At 46.8% G+C, this 20,174-nt stretch overlaps 1 protein-coding gene across 1 annotated transcript in view; it reads left to right on the plus strand.

Annotated features, from left to right (window-relative positions):
- Nucleotides 1-8,626: 8,626 nt before the first annotated feature.
- The window catches only part of FAM135B (family with sequence similarity 135 member B), a 1,359,155-nt gene continuing 1,347,607 nt past the window's right edge, over nucleotides 8,627-20,174 (plus strand). Inside the window, exon 1 of the mRNA XM_078686705.1 lies at nucleotides 8,627-8,868. The gene's annotated coding sequence lies outside the window, so the exon portion shown is untranslated. The remainder of the gene's footprint in view (nucleotides 8,869-20,174) is intronic.

A 20,174-nucleotide genomic window follows, 5' to 3' on the forward strand; every position in this document is an offset into this window, starting at 1 on the left:
TTTATTGCTCTGAGGTGCTGTAACACTCTATCCTTTGCAGGTTTGATAGTGCTCCCAACATACCATTTTTTGCAGGGACATTTCAGGGCGTATACCACATATTCTGTGTGGCATGACACATGTTTGGTGATTCTGTATGGTTCACATTCATTGGACAATTTGATTTCTTTTACACTATGGCTGAATTTACATGCCTTGCACCGCCCACATACAAAGAAACCTTGGACTGGGTTCTCGTTCCGTTTCTTCTGTGTCACTAGTGTTTGACAGATTCTGTCTTTCAGAGATGCTGGTCTCCTGTATGTTATCTGCGCATGCTCTTGGATACCTGCTTTAATGTCCTTATCTGTCATGAGAGCACTCCAGTATTTGTTAATTGCTCCTCTGACCTGTTTGGCTTGGGGATTGTAATCTGTGATAAACCTAACCCCCTCCTTCTCTGTGTTACTTACTTCTGTGGTAGTGGGATTCAAGTCTTTCTCTTTTATCTTGCGTACTGCTTCACCAATGCACTTTTTACTGTATCCCCTGGTTCTAAATCTTTCACACATAATGCTTTTTTCTTTTTCAAAATCTTCTACTTTGGAGCAGTTTCTCTTAGCTCTCAGAAGTTCACCATAGGGGATAGAGTTAATCAGATTTCTAGGGTGGCAGCTCTGTGCGTGCAGAAGGCTGTTTCCAGCCGTCTCCTTCCGGAATAGAGTTGTTATTAACCGGTCATTCTCTTTGGTGACCCTTAAGTCTAGAAAATCCACAGATACCTCATCTATGTGGCTCGTGAAGGAGAGATTGTAGTCATTTACATTTAAAATGTCCACAAACTCTTCTGCCTCCCTTGCTGTACCTTTCCAGACGATAAAAATATCGTCTATGTACCGGAGCCAAGTACATACTCCGGTACGAAATTGGTTGAGCTGTCTAACAATTTGTTCTTCCCACCAACCTAGGTAGATTCCAGCAAAAGAAGGAGCAAAGCAAGTGCCCATTGAAGTCCCAAGTAACTGGTGGTAAATGGTGCCATTAAATAAAAAATAATTTTGGGTTAGGCAGGTATGGATCATGTCAAGTAGCATGTCTGTATGAAAGAGGTAAGACACTGACCTGCTTTTGAAAAAGTGTCTACAGGCTTCCACTCCCATCTCATGGGGGATGTTGGTGTACAGACTGTTGACATCAAGCGTCATTAATATACAGTCGGTATCTACTCTGATTTCATTAATCTTATGTAAAAAATCACCAGAATCTTTTAAATAAGATGGAAGGTTCTGTACCATGGGCTGTAGAAAATGATCCACATACCGTGATGTGTTTTCCAAACAGCTGTTCCTAGAGGACACAATGGGCCTCCCTGGCGGGTTTTTAGCATTCTTGTGTAGTTTGGGCAACAGATATAGGGCCGGAATTTTCGGAAATTTACATTTGAGAAAGTTAAACTCTTCTGTCTCAATGAGTCCCTGGTTCCGCCATTCTATTAACCTTTCTTGATATGCTAGGTTCTTACTATATACATATATATACATATATATATACATATACATATATATACACATATATATACATATATATACATATACATACATATACATACATATATATACATATACATACATATACATACATATATATATATATATATATATATATATATATATATGCAGAAAAGCTCCTTCCGAGAAAGTGAGCAGAGACCCAAGGGGAAACAGTTGGAGGCCCTTTATTGTAGTAGTGACGAATGCATTTCGGCAACTTTACAGCCTTCATCCGCGCCCAAAGCCTCCCAGTGGTAATGCCCCGGTTACTTACCGGTAATCTTCATTACTCCGAGTCCATGTCTTCCTCGCCACAGTAATATACATATGAGCCTCCGGCTCCACACAGAACTCCAAGTAAATTAAAAAGAGCAGCGCTCTAGTCTCCCCTCCCTCCTCCAATATGGCCCCAGAGGCTTCATCCAATCCTATAAAAGGATACATACCAACCAGCCCAGCCTGAAAAACCAAGCCGCAGACATGAAGCCACCACCAGGGCCGGGAGGGAAGGGAAACTATACTGTGGCGAGGAAGACATGGACTCGGAGTAATGAAGATTACCGGTAAGTAACCGGGGCATTACCTCCTCGTCCAGTCTTCCTCGCCACAGTAATATACATATGAGCCGATACCAAAGCAATCAGCTTCATGTAAGGAAAACAGACCACACCATCAGTGCAGCGAAAACATATTTTAATACACAGAGGCATAACAACCCAAAAAATGGACAACCTCTTAAGGCACCCCAGCAGTCAAAACAGAGGAGGCAAACGAAACAGAACCCCCACCCCCAATCTGGAGGCGGTAATGGGACATAAAGGTATGCGGAGAGGACCACGTAGCAGCCCTACAAACATCCTCCATAGACACCCCTTTGAAAGAAGCCCAGGAAACAGCCACCGACCTGGTGGAACGACCCTGAACAGGAAGGGATGGAACCTCAGACACCGAAGCATAAGCCAAGAGAATGGCTTCCTTGATCCACCGACTGATCGTGGACAGGGAGGGCTTCATACCCTGACGCGACAAACCATAATTCACAAACAAGCAGTCAACCTTACAGAAGGGAGAAGTGCGAGAAATGTAAATCAGCAAGGCACGTCTAACATCTAAGAGGTGCAAAAGTGATTCCTCAGCCGAGGAGGGATCAGGACACAGAACCGGAAGAACCACCTCGGCAGACCGGTGAAAAAAAGAATCCACTTTAGGAACAAAAGTGGGATGAGGGCGCAAGACCACCCGGTCCGCCAAAACCAACAAAAACGGGGCAGAACGAAGGAAAGCCCCCAACTCCCCCATACGCCTGGCAGAGGCAATCGCCACCAGAAACACCACTTTGAGAGTCAAAAACTTCAGGTCCACAGACTCCAAAGGCTCGAAAGGAGCCAACTGCAAGGAACGCAAAACCAAAGGAAGGTCCCAAGGAGGAGGACACATGATAGGACGTGGCCGCTGGAAAGAAAGAGACTTAAAAAGCCGAGCAACCAACGGAGAAATGGAAACCAAAGGCAGTACATGAAATGCCCGAATGGCGGCCCACTGAGCCCGAAGGGTCGAAATGGCCAATCCCAACACAAACCCATCGTTCAGAAAGTCCAGAATGCGAGCCGGATCCAAAGCATCCAACGTCAGCCCACGATCAACACACCAAGAAGCAAAATGATCCCAATGCTTGGCGTAAGACTTAAGCGTAGAAGGCCTCCGGGACTGTTGAATGACACCAGCCACAGCCACCGAACAACCTTCACGCATCAGAGACTCCCTCTCAAGAGCCAGGCCCGCAGACCCAGGGAACGGAACACAGGCAGAGGAAGAAGAGGACCCATCAGAGGATACGGCACGAACGGCAAGGGCCAACCTGGAGACACAGCCAATTCCCTCAGAAGGGGAAACCAAGGGCGACGCTTCCAACAAGGCGCAATCAGAAGCACCAGCGACCCCTCCCTCTTGATCTTCTGCAACACCGCTGGAAGCAGGGGAACAGGGGGAAATGCATACAGCAGACCTTCCGGCCAAGGGAACGAAAGGGCGTCCACCCTCCAGGCGTCCCGGCAAGGCATAATCGTGCAAAAACAACGGGTCTGGGCATTGTCCTGGGACGCAAACAGGTCCACAATCGGACAACCAAACATCATCTGCAACCTCCTGAACACCCCCTTCGTGAGAGACAAGGAACCCATGGAAGGAAACACCCGGCTCAGACAATCCGCCACAGTGTTCTCCGCACCCGGCAGGTAGATGGCAGACAGGGACTCCAGATGCACCTCCGCCCAAGAACCAATCCGACGAGCTGAGGGAGCGCACCTTGCACCCCCCTTGATGGTTCACATAAGACATCACAACCTGATTGTCCGTCCGGATCTGCACGTGGTGACCCCGAACAAGATCTGAGAATTCCAACAGACCCAGAAGGACGGCCTTCAGTTCCTTGTAGTTGGAGGAACATGACAAAACCGACTGAGGCCAAATCCCTTGAGTCGTCGAAACCCCCAGAGTAGCACCCCATCCCAGCAGGCTGGCATCGGTAGTGACCACGCGGGTGGGAACAATCAGAAAAGGGCGGCCCTTGGACAGATGCCCCACGTCCAACCACCAACCCAGGACCACCCGAACCCCCTCCGACATAGGAACCAGAACATCCATATCGAGGGAACAGGGGTCCCAATGCGACTAAATGTGGGACACCACCGGGTACATATGGAGGCGAGCCCACGGCACCGTCAACAAAGAAGCCGACATCAGACCCTGAACCCGTAACCACAGGCTCACAGGATGAGAAACCCCCACCAACAGGGAACGAACAGCAGACATCAGGGACAAAACACGGGGAGGGGGCAGGAACACCATCCCCAACTGAGTCTTGAACAGAGCCCCAATGAAAGTCAATTCTTGAGCTGGAACCAGGGAGGACTTCGGCACATTCACGAGGAACCCATGATGCTCCAGGACATGGCACACCTTCTGGACATGCAACTCCGCCTTAGGAAGAGAAGAAGCAGAAATTAGAATGTCGTCCAGATAAGGAAAAACACTAACTCCCTCTCCATGCAAATGTCCAATAAGAGGAGCCAGAACCTTAGTAAAGATCCGGGGAGCAGAGCAGAGCCCAAAAGGCAATACCTGGAATTGGTAATGACGACCCTGCACACAAAACCGGAAAAACTTCTGAAAGTCCGGATGAAGAGGAACATGAAGGTAAGCATCCCTCAGGTCGATCGATGCAAGGAAATCCCCCTGAGCGATCAGAGGAAGGATCAAAGGCAGGGAAACCATCTTGAACCCCTGGTGAGGGACGAAAGTATTCACCCACTTCAGGTCCATCACCGGCCGAAGATCCCCGGTGCGCTTGGACACTAGGAAAAGTATCGAATACACCCCTAGCCCCAACTGATCGCTGGGCACAGGAACGATTGCCTTCTTGACCAACAGGGACGCAATGCCGTCCAAAAGCGCCAATCGTTTCACCGGATCTCTCGGGTAAGGAGTGGCCCTGAAACAGTCTGGGGGTGTCCGGGCAAATCCAATGCGCAAACCCTCCGAGATCACCTGAAGCACCCATTGGTCCGACACAGTCGCCCGCCAAGAGTCCAGGAAGCAAGAGAGCCGACCCCCAACCGGACCCACACCAGGAGCGATCCAGTCATGATTTGGAAGCGGGAGCGGAGGAGGCAGAAGCTCCGGAGAACCGGGACTTATCAAAGGAGGGAGCACCCCGGCCACGCCCCCGTCTACGAAAGGGCTGACCCGCCCGACCCCTCTTTGAGGCACCAAAAGACCGCTGAGAACCAAAGGCACGGAACCTGCCAGGACGGTCAGGAGCAAGCAGTTTACGGTCCTCAGCCGTCTTCTTCACCATGTCGTCAAGAGAAGAACCAAAAAGCTTAACCCCAGAAAAAGGAATTTTCATGAGCAAGTTCTTCTGTGCAGCATCAGCCTTCCAGGAACGGAGCCACAACTGACGCCTCGCAGCCACAGAGGATCCAGCCGCAGAAGCAGCAGCCCCCAGCGAATCAAAGGAGACATCAGACAGCAGACGAACCTGCTGCTCCATCATCGCCAGGGTAGAAGAAACATCCTCCCCCTGGTCCAACAACTCCGACAGAGACTGAAAATCCTTGAGCAAGGACTGGATAGCGTAAGACGAATAGGCCGCAGCCCTGATAGAAAAATTGGCAGCCGCAAAAGTGCGTTTCACAGCACCATCCACCTTACGGTCAACCGGGTCAGCAGGAGAAGAGTCCTCCGAGACAACTGACCCATGTGAAGACATGCTCGCCAACAAAGAGTCAACCTTCACTGAGGCAGGGAATTTCACCGCAAAATCCTGAAGAGGGTACCTCTTACTTAAGAAACGAGGAAAGGAACCTTTGTCCACATCCTTCCATTCATTCTCCAGGACCTTCAAGACAGAGGAATGGAGAGGCAAAGAATCAGGCTCGGGACGATGATATTGCGAAAACAGATCGTCTTCCAGAGGCACATCAGAAGCAGGGAACACCAAGTTATCGCGAATGTGGCCCAGCACCTCCTTCAGGTCGGCACCTTGTACAAAGCGACCCCTGACATCAACCGCCTCTTCATTCTCAGAATCAGCATCAGCAGCAGCGCCATCAACCCTCGCCTTTTTAGGAGGAGGGACAGGCACATGACCCTGCAAAGCAGCAGAAACAGCAGTATTAATCATCTGCTGCAAAAGTTCCATAGAGGGAATATGCACCCCCGAACCGGAAGCCACGTCCAAAGGAGCAGGATCACCCATGCCAGATGAAAGAACCCAGAAAGCCAGCCTCGTGTAAGAAAAACAAACACAGGCAAAAACGAAGAACAGGCCCGGTAAAGTAGGACCCCAGGTTGCTAAGCAACCCAACCAACACCACCTGGACCGAAGCCGAAGGCCACAAAAGCAGCCGGAAGAGCCGCGCGCCGCAGTAGAAACGAGGCATAGACTGCAGCGCGCCGAGCCCAACGTACCCCAAAACGCGGCTCCCGCTCCGCAGGAAACACGAAGAGGCATGAAACACGCCGGCGCGGAGACCGGCATCAGGTAAGCCCGCAGACCGGTAAAATACAACTGTAGCACCCGGCTCCCAGAGAACACGCACCCGGCCGTGCAACGTCCGCACAGCAGGACGCGCGGCCGGGAACGAAAAAACGGCATACAGGACACAAGGCGCCCCGCCCAGTTATAACCAACACCAGCCGTATACAGAGAAGCCACTCCAGTCCGCTTAAGCAGGACGCGAGGCAACCAGGCAGAAGAAGGGGGAAACAAGACAAACAGCAAAACGAAGCCAAAGTAAATGACAAATTAACGCATGCAAATACCAACAAACATCCCCCAACTAGATACCACAGGGCAAGGGGAACCGCTAAAGCAGGAACCCCGGCCCACTCACCTGACCAGCAGGGAAAACACAGCACTCGGAGAAGTGCAGAAAAAAAGAACAGGCTGGGCTGGTTGGTATGTATCCTTTTATAGGATTGGATGAAGCCTCTGGGGCCATATTGGAGGAGGGAGGGGAGACTAGAGCGCTGCTCTTTTTAATTTACTTGGAGTTCTGTGTGGAGCCGGAGGCTCATATGTATATTACTGTGGCGAGGAAGACTGGACGAGGAGGTAATGCAACACTCTGCTAGTAGGTCCCTCCTCTTTAAACCTCGATGTAGCAGGCCCGCTCCACCCCCTGTGAGATAACAGCACACCTGTGTAGAGTCCCAAGTCTGTAGGAAAACTACCAATCCCAGAATCCAATGTGACGGATCCTCGAAGGTGATGCAGAGGGGAGGAATTAATAACCTTGTGGTTGTGCGGGGGTGCGGGGAGCAGGGTGTGTCCCTCAGAAAAATCAGTTGTAGTGATTTCCAGCTTTGATATTTACAACAGAAAGCCTCCTCCGGTCCCCTTGTACTGCCTCAGCCCCGGAGAACAGGAATCCATACGACAGGGACTGCAGTGACAGTGCACGCTGCCCAGCATGAGATTGAATAACCCCACAACTGCCAACTCTCCTCCCGAATTCCAAGGCGGGCTCTGGACCGACCAATAAATTGGACAAACGAAGAAAGAACTGCAGTAGTTCGAAGCCAATGTGGTCCGAGCCCAAGGCGAGGCAGGGGTTGTCTGTAGAGCGCCACTGGCTGACGCGCTGATTTATGCAGAAAAACTCCTTCCGAGAAAGTGAGCAGAGACCGAAGGGGAAACAGTTGGATGCCTTTTATTGTAGTAGTGGCGAATGCATTTCGGCAACTTTACAGCCTTCATCAGCGCCCAAAGCCTCCCAGTGGTAATGCAACACTTTGCTAGTAAGTCCCGCCTCTTTAAACCTCGATGTAGCAGGCCCGCTCCACCCCCTGTGAGATATATATATATATATACACCCCCCTTAGTGGCCATTGTAAACTCCTAGAAAAGTATATGTAGTGATTTTTGTTGCCTTATTGGTCTAACACGTTCACAGTGAAAAGTGTTATCTGTACGATTGAGTCTAATAATGTAATTAATCTACGATGTGTTTATTTATCTGTATGTATGGTCAAGCTTCACTCTAAATGTAAAATTCTCTTCAATGCGGTCTGAACTACGAAAAAATCTCAAATAAATAAATGCAAGATGTTCTAGAAGTAAGGGCAGGATGGCGGCTGGCCTCAAAGTGGGAATTAAATGCAAGATGTTCTAGAAGTAAGGGCAGGATGGCGGCTGGCCTCAAAGTGGGAATTAGAGCATATTTTAGCCGGTTTGGAATGCATATTTGTATTCCAAGAGAAACACTGTGTGTGTAGTACACAGCACCACCCAAGCCCACACACAATGTAAATGTTAATACACCACCTCAGGGCACAAGTCCTATAAAAAGAAGTTGGGGGACTGGCAATATGCAAATAACCTCATGACGTCACACGCAGAACGTGTCCCGGTGTCTGAAAATGACACCGGGACACATTCAGCATATTTCTGTGGGGCCCAGCTTCTTGGCAGTTGGGCAGCGTCCACCCTGTGAAAAGAGTGGGGGGACGCCGTGTACCTGCGTGTACCACCGACTCGAGCCCTGCACCACCTGTTGCATACTTTACTGTGTATTATTCTTACACCCCACCCAGCTACAGATTACACGTGCCCCACAGGATGGTGTGATGGGAGCACAATATTTATTGCGATTGATAAAATCCAATACCTTAGGGGTCAGAATTTGGTACGTGCCTCAGCAGAATCCGCCTGTCCCAGTATTTGCCCTCCCGCAAATACTTTCTTTTGCTGCACACTCGGGCACTGGCTCAGGGCTCCGCCTCAGTATGGCAGCAGCAGTACGACTCAACATCCAGCTCACTGTAGCAGTCACAGGTAACGGCAAGTTGTCTTTATTAGTTCTCTCTTTTGTATTTTGTAGCCGAAAGCTGTCTGACGGTTCCTCTTTCTATGACAGGTGTGACCTTTACTTACCTGCTCCCCGGCTGCCTGTCGGACACCGGTAGTCGCAGTGATGTGGTCACACTTACTTCGCTCACTATTTCTGTTAGTCGTGTGTCTAATGTTGCAGTGTTACCTTATTGAAAATACATTTCAACTGATGTTCTGTCTTATATGAACGTTTGGCCGATTTGTGTCAAATTCTGTTTATTGGTGATAAATAAGACGCAGTCTGAAAATTTCTCACATTTCTGCTTGAAGTTTCTAGTGCTGTCCATTAACAATAATGACGGATCTCAATCCTAGGTGAGATTACCATATTACCCCATGACTAAATTACAAGTTATAGGTTTTATTTAATAAACCGATGCATTCTGGTGGTTGAAGTCGTGCACAAAAATAATGATTGCACTCGATATCAGTTACTTTTTGCTGACTTTCTAAGTACTGGTTGGTGCAACGGTGACAAGTAGCCACAGGGTAATCCTAACCACAGGTTATGTAACACGTTGTAGTGGCAGAGGAGTAAATATTTCAGCATCTCACCCCCCCAAAAAAATATTCTTAAAAATTACGTCTGAAAACGACAACCCTATTTGTGTGCACAGTTTTCTACCGCGTTGCACCTGTCTATATTTGTGAGGTGGTGGCAGCTCTCATATTGCATTTTTTTTTCATGTGGTGGCGCCTTAGGACAGCAATGTAATTTGTATTGTAGAAGTGGGGCCTGTGGTATGAAGTGACATTACACTTCACGTGTCCCTCAAAAAGTCAATCTGGAGTATGGATTTGGCTTTTTGTTTTTGTGTTCTCTATAGCCTGTTGAGTTTTATTGGCCTGACTGTATCCAGTTCAAACTCTTGGATCTTTTCCCAATGTTTATATGTATTTTACTTCTGTTCTTTGTTAAGCTCATGCTTTTATTTCATTAGATGGGCCAGGCGTGGATACATTTTTAAGACTAAATGACTTATGCCAATCACACAAAAGAATAAGGGAGGAATGATTTGAAATAGTCCAACCACTGGCAATTGCTCGGGTAGCAATTCAACCCATTGTTTATATCTGTACTTCAAGTGCAAAACAATCTTGAATATCTTATATTGAAAATTGACCAAATATGGACAGAAGACAATAAGATGAATTGTGGCCACATGCTTCTTTTAATTAACCAAGTAAACATTAGTATTTGCCAAGATTTTAATACAAAACCCTATTTATTTTCATTTATTTGTTGTATTAATGCACATATGGGTTTCAGAGTGCTGTTCATAGGAAAGATGTGAAAAATACCAGACTAGACAACTGGTAGCATAATAAACAGATTGTTTACAATACGTTTGTCAGACATGTATTTTTCTGAAATATGTAATTTAGAGAAATGTTGTCTTTGCATTGGAGAGAGTGAGAGCCTTCCCAAGAAGGAAAGGTTCTGGTTGAGATATTCAGAACCATGAAAGTTAAGGGCTTCAGTTATGTCTCAGGCATTTTTCATAGTGCACAATGCCTTCCAGATACAGGAAAGATACATTTGGCGTAAGCTTGTTGAGTTTGTGGTGTTAGAACCTGTCAAATTTTGCCATATCTTAGAGATGACTTTTAAGATAAAAAGAAAACCAAAGGATGTAGCAAAGGTGGGAAGCTTTCCTGTGATATCTGCCAATTTCAAGATTCAAGTCCAAGAACGTCATGGCTGGGTAAGGTTTGGGTGTAAGGTGAGAAATAATTGTCTTCCCCACATTGTATTTGAGATGTTTTTGCTCAATCTGTCTGTGGATGCCGAGAAGTGAGGATTTTAAACCTGACATACAATAAGGGGAGTCTAGTGTTAGGTAGGCCCGGGTGTCTTTTGCGTCTTTGAGTAACAACGTGCAATCTGGGAACTCTGGCATGAATATTTTCAATCAGCATACCAGATGAGTGCTCAATGGAGAAGCTTGGGGGGGGAGACGACATGTTAGTTTCCTCTTCATTAATATTTTCTCCTGGGGGTTGGTTCAAAGGGGTAGCCTGTTCATTCCAGTGTGATTTGGGGATTAATCTTTTAGCAAAATACTTGTTGGAGGCATATTGATCTATATGTGCATTATGTATGAAATTGCAATACATTTTCTATAAAAAGACCGGACCATTTAATGTTCTGTTTGCTATTTTTTTTAGGTCAAGCATTTGAGACCTCTTATATATACTTTAGTATAAAGGTATTATATACTTATATGTGTATGTACTTCGTGGGCTCTGGAGATTAGCCCTAAAACTAGTCTGCTTCCGCTGAGGGACTTTTTTTCTGTACAACTGCCTCTATTTAACTGTCTTCATAGAAAATGACCACCAGAGGTCAGTAAAATACCAGAATTGCTTTCTGCTGAGGAACCTTTTTTTTCTGTTCAACTGCCTCCATTTAACTGTCTTGATAGAAAACAACCACTAGAGGTCAATAAGATACCAGAAACATGTTAGCATTCTCTAGATTCCAGTCCATTGAAATTGTCTTCCACGAGCACCCACAGACAATAATATGTTTTTCAAATCTTGTATTTTCAGTTATGTGACCACCGAAGGCCCTGATTTTATCTTAGAAACAGATCTTTAGACTATACCATTTCCCGAAGAAAGGCAATATTTCTCTCCATGTGTTCCTATACCTGGCGTGTCACACAGTTTGTGCTTAATTTCCCTCCATGTTGAAGAACAGGGCCCAGGCTAATGTGCTGCATAGCTAAATACATACAAGGTCCCAAAGGCGAGACCAATTGCATTACAAATGCTTGTTAGTGATGCAGACTCACAAGTTGGACAGAAACCTACGTTAAACATTTTTGAAGAGTGGAGAATGCACACCCATTCTTTTTATGTGTTTTCATCACATTTTAATCACTTTCAACAATTGCTCAAAGGTTAAAGGTTATGGCGTGCAGACCTCGGAACGTGCTCTGCCCATATCTAGGCATATCACACTGAGTACACAGAGTAATCGAAAAAGTAATCGAAAAAGTAATGTAAAAGTAACGTACCTATAATTCTTAGTGCAAAATCGATACAAAGTATATGCACAGCATTTCACAGTATTGCATTACCAGTAATTCAAATGGCAACCCTTTTAGAGTACATTTACAATTGCTTTCCAAACTGTATATTTACTGCAAAGTATTTATCAACTTACCTGTGCCAGGCTTGCTTGGTTCTAGAAAATAAAAAAACTAAAAGTATATTTTTATACAATAACAATTGGGCTGAATTTCAGTCTTTGAGTGTGTGGATTAATTTGCTGACTAAGTTTGTACAATAAATGCTTAACACTCTCTCTGATACTGCCTTACTGCTCGACCACACTACCACAAATAGAGAGTAAGATTCTATCTAACTTTATCTCTGCCTACCTTTGGGGTTCCACTGGACTCTGTGCACACTATACCTCACTTTGGTATAGTATACATAGAGCCAGCTTCCTACACAGGGCCACTACTTTCACCATACCAGTCACGCTGTCTGTGAGTCTCTGGTGGATGGGTACGTGCTCCACTGTAAACAGTTCTAGCCCGTTCCAGTGCTCTTCTCCTCCTTCGGGATTCTCTTACTCCTTCCCTCGTGCTCAGGCTGAACTCCTTGGGCTCCCAGGACACATCAGGCATTTATTCCTGCAGAATTGACTCCAGTGATGTCCCCTCCTTTCTGGGTAGACACCAGCGCTGAATATGCAGTATTTCTATAGGGGACTCTGTGGAGCCCCCCCTTTGTTTGAGAGAACCTTAACCGGAAACACAGAGTGGGTCAGCAGCTCTTGGCTAAATGGGGATGTGGATTCGTTGTCATTGCAGAACTGGTCTGGATCGTTTCTCCTTGTATCCTTCTCAGACTGTCATACACCATTAGCCTTTGTCTTGAGTGATGCTCCTCGCAGCAGTGTGTCTCTAGGTTGGAGCACCAACAAAAGAGGCAAAAAGAGGTGTGAGTCGTCTGCACCTGACTATGAACAGCCACGCTTGAATGACAAAGGAACAAAGGGCGGCTCCCTTCACTCCATAACAACGGAAACTGCAGTTCCATCCTACACCTTTGCCATCCACCAAATGGCAATCTCAGGAAGACTAATAAGCTAAGAAGCGGAGGTCCCAAAAATTTGGAAGGCTGCTAGAGTTAAACCTATATTAAAAAAACCTGGCGCAGATGCAAATGCTTTTATAAACTATCGTCCAATTTCCTTGCTGCCATACTCAGGGAAAGTATTGGAAGCATTTGTAAATGAACAACTGGTTAACTACTTGTAGACAAATGACCTACTCGATCCATCACAATCAGGTTTCCGCGTTGCCCACAGCACGGAACAGCACTGATCGAGGTTGCTGACAACATTAGGCTTGCCCTGGACAAACGTCAATCTTCTATTCTGTCAGCCGCCTTTGACACCATCTCCCACCAGATCCTGATTAGAAGGCTGTGGGAGTGTGGTGTCAGAGGGCAGGTTTTTAGATGGTTTGTCAGTTATTTGACGAACCGGACGACTACCGTACAAGTAGATAAAACCTTGGCCAGCACCCGGCCCGTTACAAGAGGTGTGCCTCAGGGCTCTATTCTGAGCCCCTCGCTTTTTAATGTTTATATGGCCCCCTTGGCCAAAGTGATCAGGGCATGCGGTTTTGACGTGTTGTCATACGCGGATGATACGCAAATACTGGTCACACTTGGTCCTGACGCTAACGAGACTAAAAGGCGTTTCAGAAATTGTATGGTAGAGGTAAAAAACTGGATGGGCCAAAACCACCTTCAGCTTAATGGCACTAAATCTGAGGTCATGCTATTTGGGAGAGCAAATGAGTATTGGACCCAGGACTGGTGGCCTACGGAGCTGGGGGAGTGTCCTGTCCCAAAGGAATCAGTCCGCAATTTAGGGTTCCACATGGACAACAAGCTATCCATGAGGGACCAAGTTAACCATACTGTGGGCACCTGTTTCGGAATTATGTGGAGTTTGCGCAAGGTCTTTAAATGGATACCGGCCGAAGCACGTAAAATTCTGGTTCAGGGCCTAATTGTAAATAGACTAGACTATGGCAATTCACTTCTCCTTGCCATTAACGAGTGCCATATTAGGAAGATCCCCCTCATTGCCGTGTTTGAAAATCCTACATTGGCTCCCTGTAAAAAAAAGAACTATTTTCAAGACCCTTTGTCTGGTTCACAAACACATGTACGGACGGGGACCAAAATATTGGACCCAAAAACGTACATGGTATATGCCTGGCAGACAGTTAAGATCGAGCACTAAGTTACTGCTCACGCCTCTCAGAGTTCAAACTGCCAGAAATGGTGGTCGTGCCTTTTCTTTTACGGCACCATCTCTTTGGAACAAACTACCTTTGAGCCTTCGTACAATCGTAGAACATATGAACTTTCAAAAAAAATTAAAAACCTGGCTCTTTTGTTAGATATATTCTTGGCCCACCTCCTTTTTCAGGACCGTTTGCATGCGCCATGAGACTCCCTTGGACGTGATATGTGCGCAATACGAGTGTCCAGACTAGACTAGACTAGACCTTCTGACTCATGAAAAAAATATTTAAATTTCTAAGGGAAGCATGTCTCATCTTTCCCCATTTAAGCATAGGGGTTCCCTCCCTCCAGTCTAAAATGTCAGCAATGCACATCCACCATCTGGGAAAGAAAGCTTAGTTTCATTTCGTACACATAAACAAGCCAGCGATTTCCGGAGGGCTATGTCACTCTGGTTCACTCAGGCACTCAGGCAAAGCAACCAAATTTCTCCAGCGTACATGCACAAATTCAGGTATACAAGATCACAGTGAAATCAGTGGGCTCCCATTCACATGACACAGCTGAAAAGTCCTTGGTATTTAATAATTACTTCAAAACACAGTGTGCTGCCACCACTGAGCTGCACACATGAGCTAGTGACAGGGACTAGTCGTCCTGTAATTACAGAGAATGGGGACTCGCTATCATTTTGCCAGCAACCAAAAAGTATGGTCTATGGGGACCGAAGGCTGCACTGATATCAGGAAGTTCAGTGGGTGGGGGGGTTTAAGGTTAGCTTAAGGAAAGAAAGTATGTACATAGAATGGTGTGAGAAGCTGGCCTGGAATATTATGTCCACTAATGTAAGTGGGCACCTCGTACCAGTTCAGACAACCCATATAGTGATTTAAGAGGTCTTAGACAACCTTAGACAGCTCTCTAAGTGGTAGCTGTGGAGAGCAGCTTTAAGCCTTAGTCCAGAAGGAGTGTAAATCATCTTGTTTTACTAGGATGTAATCTTATTGTACAGATTAAGTGAAAAAGAACCACATAAGGTATTTATAAAAATATGTATTTATTATATAATACTCTCTAATACGTTTAGATATGTCCTACATGGAGATAAACACAATGCACACAATACTTTGCATTGAAATACAGTAAATAGCACAAAATACACTGTGGACCCCAAGGGTTTCCAAACCATATACTAAGAAAGTAATATAAGAACCGCAACTCGGGTCAAGACAATGTCAAGAGGGCGTAGAAGTGCTGGGGACCCAAGGAACCACCCAAGGTCAGCTTGTGCAGTATGGAAACACAACCGCGTGTTCTGTACAAGTCTACGTGTAAGTCGCGGTTGGATTTTTAAAGATTAAGGACCCTTCCCAGCGGATCCTGTGGAATCCCCACGGAAGACAGAAAGTTGGAGAGCCACCCCACCCATGGGTACCCTAGTACCCATACTACCTACACTAAGGAAGCCGGGTGCATACGTGGGAAGTAGTGTCAGAAACCGCCGTCAAACCCAATGGGGGACATGAGGAAAGTGCCTCTGCTGGAGAAGGAGAAAGTGTCCGGTGGAATCGGATGGTGGATTGTAGAGCAGAGGGGACAGAGTCTATGTCACTTAGGAGTGACCAGGAAGCTTGAAAGATGAATGCCCTCCGATGTCGGGTGTTGCAAGAGCGCTGACGATGACCTTGACTCTGCAGCTTTGAGGACCAGGCGACATTGAGGAAGACCAGGAGCTGTGCACAAACTGTCCCACGAAGGAAGTCAAGTGCTGAGGGGTCGGTGTCTGGCGGGAGCACCAACAGGCCTTGGAAAATGCAACCAATGCAGGAATTGAAGAAGGAGCAATGTTGGGACCAGCAAGGTCTAGGGGACACACCACACCACATCAGGGCAGGCCCGAGCAATCACGGGAGCTCCAAAGAAACAAAGGTGACCTTCAAAAGGACCCACAAGCCAAAGGCAATGGAGTCGCAGGAGGAACTCGAGCAGCTCACCAAAAGATGCAGGCCATGGTGCACACGATGCGGTATGGTTGAAGGTTCTGGTCATTAACAGAAGCCGCCACGAGTCACATTAGGCGCGAGGGTAGCATTGCTACCAGGTATTGCTCATTTTAAAAATACCTCTTGTTTTTACCTTGCTTTTCAAATTGAATCCGAACTGAATTTGAAATCAATTGTTGGGGAATCTGTGTGGAAATTATTTTAACTGCTTTTAAATTGCCGTTTTCATTTGCACAACGCACTCTGAGCCACCAATATTCAGGTCAGCGCTCTAGTCGCTGGACCTGCCCGGGCTTCTTAAGAGCCCGATGATGTGACCGCACAGCAGTACCAGAAGCTGCCACGAGTCAGGTTAGGCTCGAGGGTAGCGTTGCTACCTTGTTTTGCTCATTTTAAAAATACCTCTTGTTTTTACCTTGTTTTTAAAATTTTATCCGATCTGAATTTGAAATCAATTGTTGGGGAATCTGTGTGGGAATTATTTATTTTAACTGCTTTAAAATTGCCGCTTTCATTTGCACAATGCACTTTGAGCCGCCATTATTCAGGTCAGTGCTCTGGTCGCTGGACCTGTCCGGGCTTCTTAGGAGCCCGATGATGCGTCCGTGCAGTGGCGTGCCTAAGGCAAGCCCTTCTGCGCCCATCCATGTCCGGATGGGGCCTGGGGCCAGAACTCCTGCCCCTTCCCCATTAGACAAGAATTGTTACAGCGCGGAGCAGCTCAGACAGTTGAACTTACCCCCAGGACCTTACTACCTTCACTCCATTGCTCCTGGTAGTCTAGATACCAATTGTGTGCACTGTTCATTTAGGTCCTGGTTCCCCTCCCTCACTGCAGCATCGCCTGACAACGTTTTTTTAATGACTCTTATTAAATTGCAGATATTTGCCTAAACATTCTGCAGAATTGTCTATCCTGATTATGGATTAAGGCCCTGATGTTCTATTCCTCACTGAAACCTGGCTGAACGTGGGCTCAGACCCCGAAATTGTCCAGGCCCTCCCCCCTTATGACATAGTACAGAGGCTGGACAGGGCAACTGGTAAAGGTGGTGGTATTGCCATTATTCTGAAAACCCACCTTACTTGTCGAACTATTGGGAGCCCCTTACTTGATTATGAGAACATCCATTTCTCAATAGTATTTATGCCCACGTTCTCCCTATCGGTCATCCTAATTTACTGCCCCCCTGGATCTATAGGCCAATTCTGCAAATCACTTTCTGAAATGGTCCCCAAACTGGCTAGCACCACTGCAAATTTTACTATTTTGGGTGACTTTAATGTCCACTTTGATGATCCAACATTGAAGATTGCGTCTGAGCTGTCCCTGGACGTAGCGGCCTTACAGCTCACTCAGAAGGTACTATATTTAAAATACACTCAAAAGGGCACCTCCTAGATCCCATTGTTTCCAAACTGGAGGAGCTTTCCTGTCAGAAACCGACCCCTATTCCCTGGTCAGTTCATCTCCATCCATGTTACCCCACCAACCCCCCCCAACTTGGCTAATGCAAATTAAGTCCAGCCGCTGGTCCAAACTTCCCATAGAAAAGTAGGTATCGGCACTAGAAAATTCTAAGCCTCTCCCTGACACCGATCCGATGGTGGCTAATGATAGATTCAATAACTGGATTGAGGGTGCGCTAGACCAGGTCCTTCCCAAAACAATCACTCAGTCGCATAAAGGGCCCAACAGAACGGCCTGGTATACCCCTAAACTCCGAGACTTAAAACAACCTGTAAGAAAACTGAAAGAGTCTCGAAAAAGGACTACAGGGAGGCTATCAAAACCTACAAGTTCGAAATAAAAAAAAACAGGCCTCTTACTTCAAGGAAATAATATCCTCAGCGGCAAATTCCCCAGGGAAACATTCCAAATTGCAAAGAAACTACTGAGAGCTCCTTCTCTCCCCGATATTCCCTCAGCCATGGACCAACGTTGCAACAAACTTAAGGAATCTTTTTATAACAAAATTCAAACGATTTATGGATCCTTTACCCCAAACGATAGCCATACTATCCCTCACCCTGAGGATTTACACACAGGGAGCAAGGAACATTCTCTGAAGACCTTCCCCTTAATGAACTATTAATCACTTCCGACCACCTCTGCACTTGTTAAAAGTGGGTAGGCCAGAGACCCAGCCCCGACTAAGATCCTGAGCAATTGTTACGGTCATTCTGGATTTGATCAACTCCTCCATATCCACTGGGGTGCTCCCCCCCTTTGGAAAAAAGCCATGATCAAATCCCTTTCGAAAAAACCCAGCCTGGACCCAGATTGCCTGGGCAATTACCGGCCTATCTCACTCTTCCCAGATATTAGCAAAATACTGGAAAGAGACGTCAATTCCGCGCTGTCTGCTCATCTGGAATCTAATAATCTTCTTCATCCCTCTCAATTTGGCTTTCGCCCTCGCCAAGGCACAGAAACGGCTCTATTAGCAGTTGATGAAGAATCCGGAAAGGTAGTGGCCTCTTGTTTTGACATCATAAGCATGTTTCGTAAAGTGTTGCCTCTGTTCCCCTTTCAGGTAAAAAAGCTCATGGTTCAGCCGCTTATTCCTTCATGCCTGGACTAGAGCAATGCTTTATACCTTGGAGCACCGAGAACGGTCCTCACCAAACTTCAAACAGTACAGAACTGTGCCACAAGGATCCTCATGGGGATTGAGAATCAGCAGTCCAAAACCTGATATGAAAGCTCTCCATTGGCTCCCCGTTCGGGAGAGAGAGTCTACTTCAAAGCTGTATGCATTACCCATAAGCTGATGGGAGGGAAAGGACCAGAGATTATCTCCTCTATGGTCAAGCCCTATCGAGCTAACAGGCGTCTACGCTCAGATCAACAACACCTGGTAGTCGTCCCCAGAATTAAGAGAGTTAGAAGGAGTGGTCGGCTATTCTCATATAATGCTGCCAAACTTTGGAACTCCCTCCCTCTTCAGCTATGAAGGGAACCCAATCACCTGCCATTCCGTTATTCTCCAGCGCTGGGATGCCTACGGGTAGCTAGGCGCTCTATAAATGCAGCTTCATTCATTCATTTATTCATTCATTGGAGGTGCTTGAGGATGGGGCAACTTGAAGCCTGAAGATCTTCTTTGAAGGAAGCCAACATGCTTTTGCAACTGCAAGTTGTAGCGGTGCATAGGGGCTTGGTTATTGCAGCCCCTGTGAGGGATAATGGCCTCAAACTTGGTAAGAGGGCAGGGCAGGCCTCGGAGCTTTGAAAAACTACCACCTGTGTTGCAGAACCTTACGCAGTCTGGAGGAGCACAGAATCAGCAGACCGGTCTACTTAGTTGAGGTGCCAGCAAATGCAATGAAGTGACTCCTTCGCTTCAAGGGTGATTCCTTCATGTGTCTTTGATGTCCACAGGCCTTGGAAAGTTCCTGTATGGTGCATAGGCACAGACAATGCAGCAGACTGAAAGGGTGGTGAAGTCAAGCCCACACGAAGTCCAGCAAAGTCCAGAGTGCCCAGATGGTAGAAGAAGAAGTGGTGTCTGATCTGAATCTTGTTCCGCGACAAATCTAGGAACCTACACCCAGGTAAGTCCTTAAGTACCCTAAGGAAAGGGTTGGGATGATTCAGTGGACCATCCAAGGGTAGGGTCTGGACAGGGGGGAGGCTACCCCCATGTCCGTTGTCCAGTTTTGTGCCAGAGAGGGAGCCAATGGCTCCCAGGACTGGTTTTAACTCTACTATGCATGGGGACACCAGATGTGCCCATTATGCAGACTTAGTGGCACTGGCAAGCGCACCCACCCGGTCCCAATATACTAAATCCTGTCTGGGAGGTGGTCACAACTCCCTGTATTTGGATACCTATTGTTCTACCTTCCCCTGCTTGAGCTTGGCTTAGCAGAAGGAGAGCAGAAATGTGTCTCTGGTCGGCAGCAACCATATTGTGCTGTCCGGGTCTAGAAGATTGGCACCGGGAAGACTAGGAGCCTAAC

Source organism: Lissotriton helveticus, chromosome 4_1 (genome assembly GCF_964261635.1).
Source record: "Lissotriton helveticus chromosome 4_1, aLisHel1.1, whole genome shotgun sequence".
Lineage (NCBI taxonomy): Eukaryota > Metazoa > Chordata > Amphibia > Caudata > Salamandridae > Lissotriton > Lissotriton helveticus.